This window comes from Monopterus albus, unplaced genomic scaffold (genome assembly GCF_001952655.1).
Source record: "Monopterus albus unplaced genomic scaffold, M_albus_1.0 scaffold313.1, whole genome shotgun sequence".
NCBI classification, from domain to species: Eukaryota; Metazoa; Chordata; class Actinopteri; order Synbranchiformes; family Synbranchidae; genus Monopterus; species Monopterus albus.
This window is the reverse complement of record NW_018128193.1, coordinates 163,588-168,492: the sequence shown is the minus strand read 5'-3', so window position 1 is coordinate 168,492 and position 4,905 is coordinate 163,588. Positions and strand designations below refer to the sequence as shown.

Here is a 4,905-nt window from a genome sequence, read left to right as displayed (position 1 = left end):
CTTTCAGCAATTTGCATCCACACACGCGTTTTCGACTGGAAATGCAGTTTTCTAGTACTTTTCTGTTGCCCTCTTGTGGTTTCCTCACTTTTCTGCATCAACACTTCTCACCTCCAAAGTAAAACATGACTATTTTGCTGCTTTACATGGCAGAGTATAAAAGCATGTCACCATGTCTTTATAGGAACCTGCATTTAACACGATAGTTAACAAGGGCAGTGCAAAAAGTACTTGATAACACTGGGAGATGATTAAAACACTTTCAACACAGATGTTTCTGCAGCAGACGAACTGGTTCTCCACCTCTCAAGATCTATGAAGAACCAAGAGAAAGTTAAATAAATGTATTTTTATAAAGACATGAGGAAACACCAGACTGAGCTAAACAAGCACCTGCACCTCAGTCTTCTTGTATTGGTGAAACCTGAAGCTTTGGGTCAGTGATGAGCCCCAGCACTGGTCCACACAATTACTGGGGAACTGGTTTCATTAAGACCATCTGGACGTTTCCTGTGAAGCAAAACAGTGTTCAGTCAAGAAGCTACCAAGTGACACAAGAGTAGTGCAACGAGAATTTTGACTGGCTTAAACCCAAGATGACAAATGTCTGAGGTTTACCTATAACCCTGCCATGAAGCGTCACAGCAGGGCCTCAAACAGCCCCATGTCTCTCTAGCAAACACTACAGGAAAGGACAGAGCCACTGCAGGCTCGGCCTCGCTGGAAACGTCTGCATAATGAAGAAAATACAGAAGAAAATCTCCCTGCAGTTTACGGCGCATATGCTAACAAGTCAAGTTGTTGCTGTCAAATAATTTAACAAAGCTTCAGGCAAGCTAGGATTATTGTATCATAGGCTGTAAGGCTGCAGAGAATTACTTTCAGCATCAGTACATTTGACAGTTATTTTTGCATGCTCTCAGAAAACTGGTAAACACTCATACATATCGACTGATAGCATTTTGAATTTACCATCAAATGAAAACCAGCAAAGCTGCTCATCTTTATACTTGAGAGACTGGTATCTGTCAGAAACGGCGCGCGTAGTGCGGCCGAAAAGTGTTTTTGTGAAATCTATTAAATGGCCAGACGAGGAAGTGTTTAAACAAAACCCGTCTCTTTATTAAGAGAACTAAAACTAAACCAAAAAACCATAGGGGCCACTCGAGAAGTTAATCCAGCCATGTGTCTTTCATATACCCATTCACTACATTCACATGGGCTACAAGTAATAATCATCAGTTAAAACCGGTCATACCTTTCCACCTGTACTCTGGGCGTTCAACACAGTCTTCAGACTAGACAACAAAGCAGAAAATAAATAACAGTTGTTAAAAACTGCAGAAATACAGCACCTACATTTCAACCATTCTAACAGTTTAATTAACGTTTCCTTGATAAATCCGCCATGCTGTCATACTGTAAGTATTTGCTTCTATAATATTTTCTGTAGTGATAAACGTTAGATATCTTATGATCTAAGTTAGATAGAAACTGAGTCATTTCACGTACCTTTGTAATTCAGTTGGAGTAGAATGTTGTCAGCTGAAATGAACAAACACAAACCCTTAATGGATCAGTACATGTAAAGAAACATCATGTTTTTTTCACTTACTTGTAGTGGTGTTCAGCCAGCCAGATAGATTTGGTTTTATTTGAGGTATCAGTCTCAGAGATTTCTACCATCACCTTAATACAACAGAGGTGAATGCAGTGTTGTGGTGTTTACAACACTGAAAATATAAAAATGAAAAGTGCTGTCATATTTAAAGTCATCCATGCATCTTTCACCAGCCATCTGGTGTGCAATGAGGAGTGTGTGGAAGCAGTGAAGTTACTGGTGGAACACGGGGCCAGCATCTACATTGAGAATAAGGAGAAGAAGACACCCATCCAGATAACCACAAAGCCAGTTCTCCAGTTACTTTGAAATACAATACTTCATTGGATTGTGGAGGGGTGATGCATTTACTGGTCTACAGTACAGGTTATGTTCCAGCTCGAATCCTGACCATCACCAGGTTGCGGGTATAGGAATTCTCTTCCCAGTCAACCCTCTGTGAGCAGCCTGGTGTGACACATGCAGATGTGTAATTGTTTGAAAGTTAGACAGTGTCAGGGAGGGAAGTTGAATGGAACTGTATCCTTATCAGCTCTTCAGGTGGGGTCTTTGAAGCTGTGCACACATTAGCTGTCCAGAAACACACTGCACTAAGCTCAGTCTGTCCAACACTGCAGCCTGTTTCCCTGTGAAGTTTTAATTGATGCAGCAGTTACTAAATAAAAATATGCTGAGCCTGTTAATAAAGTATGTTTGGGATATAGTTGTTTGTCATACAGATATTTGCTGCATCTTTTGACCTGTTGCCAATAAAAATGTTCCCTCTGAATATATTATTTATAGACAGACCTATTAGCTCACACCAATGGTTTGAATGTACCGTGTTGTAAATGTCTCCAACTTATTGTTGTTCATGTGCCGAACAGTGATGTACAGTAGTAGGCATATGAGGACAGTTTGCAGAAATGTGAACTCCTGTGGACTCAAACAGCTCATAAGCAGATGCTCCAGTGTAAGAGCATGTGTGCATCTACAGAACAGCTGCTTGGAAGCCAGAATTGTCAAGTGGCCCCAGCTTGTGATTTTTGTTTTAACAACTACTTCCAGTAAGAATTAGTTAATTGGTAGCTTGAAAAGCTACAGTATGCTTTAAATGTAGCTTCCCCAACCCCCTCAGTGATCCTGTTCTAGTTGTTTGTTGAAGGTTTGGATTACTTTTAAAGCATGTCTCAGTTTTTCCCCTTTGAGCCTGCATAAGATTCTCAAGCAAGGCACTTGTGACTGTCCGAGGCTCCAAATTAATAGATTAGGTCTAAATAATGAAAAACGTTATAGACATGTTTTCTTCAGTTTTTGATTATAGTATTAGTTAATATAAAAGGTAAGTAACATTTTTAATGTTGTAATTAGCTAAGATGAAGCTGATTCCATAGGCATTTTATGGTTAGAGGATTGCATAGCCATATTATACCTTTTTAATTTAAAGTACACTGTCAAACATGATCTAGGAGTACATTTTGGCAATTTTAAATCAACTTAGGAAGTCTAAGTCTCCACGCGACGGGGAGCAGAGCTCGGCGCTCTCTCTAGCCTTTCTCACGCGGTCCCGGTGACCCTCGTCTAGACATCTAGATATCACGAGCTCCGTCTGGCGTATCCTCCTTTGGAACCTTTCGGTGTCGGCCGCAACACGGATCCAGTATGACAAGCGCGCCTCCCTGGAGTCTTCGGACATGGATATGAACTGTACCTGGGCTAAGGGACTGTCAAAATGCACGCGACGCCGTTGTCTCTGTTGTTGTCGTTCGTCTCGGGTTTGCTCTTTGTCGTTCTTCTCCGGTCGTTCCCCGCATTTCTCCATTTCATCCAGCAGGCAGGCTTTCTCCTGTTTCCACTGGAGGCGCTAATTCTGCGCCATCTCTTTGAATGTCTCTAGATCACTGCTGCTCTGCCTGCGTCTTTTGTTTTGCTACTCTAGGTTGGCAGCATAGAGGCTCTGGGTTTTGTCCTGGAGGGAACACCTCTCCTCCTGCCACTGCTGCTCTGCCTGCGTCTGAGCAGCAATCAGCTGATTAGTCTCACAACAGCAGGTGTTGAGCTATTCTTCAACATTTGCCATTGTGGCCTTTGGTTTTGTTTTTCCAGGGTGGCTGTCAATTGCTGACACAAGATTTTGTCCTCCACCAAAGCTAATTAAGGTTCCGTCCCTTTTCCCCTGTTGGATCTTAGTTTTTTGCACCTCTTCTTTGTTTATTTCTTAGTACTCTTTCTACTCGGTTATACGGTACACAACTTTGGAAATCCTTTACTTCTCAAACTCAAATAGCTACTTTACTGTATGTGAACTTTGGCTCCAAATATAAAGTCTGTGTAACTCAGCTTCTAATGTTAAGTTTCTCATTGACGTCATCAGTTTAGCCCCTTTGATGTGCGTTCCCGTCCCGTTCTATACGTACTACGTAAGACGTAGTGGTTGCTATTGGATACCAAAAAGGAAATTAAGACATGCTAACTTTGACCTCGAACGCTTGCTATAACAATATGTAGCCTATATATAATAGGCGTTATGCCCAATCATCTTAATTAGATGCCAATGGTAATTGTTAAACTCTGTTTTACTAAGAGTTTCATTTAGCTTCAGTAATAAAGTTCAGTAGGGCTAGAGACATGGCTTTGTGCATTTGGTTTATGGACAGTAGGGACATGTCCCTACCAGTATTTTGGGAGGACAAAAATGTCCCTACCAAAATTTGAACAAACGTGCTCAAAATAATGTGCCTGACTGACTGAAAGGGAGGGGGCGAGCTAATGTGCACATTACGTACAAATGTCATAGTGTGCTGATAAGGGTGCGTTAAACGTTAAAGTTCGAAGCTTAAAACAATCTAATATGTTGTAATAAAAAAAAAAGCCACAAAACAAATCAGTTCTCCAGTTACTTTGAAATACAATGGCTAGCTGGTGGTTCCCTGCACAGACATCTTTCTCCACACTCCACGCTGCCTCAGATTCACTTGTCTGCTAAATGTCTATAAAACAAACATTTGGACTGTGTGACAAGAGCATCAGATATGTTATAAGCTATTCATTAAATGCAGAATGAATAGTCCAATGTTAATGTAACACATATAAACAACACAGCCACTTAACAATGCACAGCGGCTGTCCTTTCTGTGATGAAGCCTAAAGAAAACTTAACTTATTACACAATAACATATTGTGGCTATAATAGGAGGGGCCAAAAAAAACATATTTTCATCTCCTTTAAAATAATCCAGCCCATCCTTCTATCATTTGTTTTGTTTTGGTTGTGTGCAGCAGGCGGAGCCATAAGTTTAAAGGAA

At 40.9% G+C, this 4,905-nt stretch overlaps 1 long non-coding RNA gene across 3 annotated transcripts; it reads right to left on the bottom strand.

The window, feature by feature from the left end:
* Positions 1-6: 6 nt before the first annotated feature.
* On the bottom strand, positions 7-1,932 carry LOC109973947 (uncharacterized). Of its 3 annotated transcripts, none has more exons than XR_002276903.1 (3): positions 1,259-1,932; positions 394-730; positions 7-313 (listed from the first exon to the last, which is right to left on the bottom strand). It is a non-coding gene; the product is annotated as an uncharacterized LOC109973947 (long non-coding RNA). The 3 variants fall into 3 exon arrangements; XR_002276902.1 differs by having other exon boundaries at positions 400-730; XR_002276901.1 differs by having other exon boundaries at positions 7-730; positions 1,259-1,298; positions 1,513-1,932.
* Between the last annotated feature and the right edge of the window lie 2,973 nt (positions 1,933-4,905).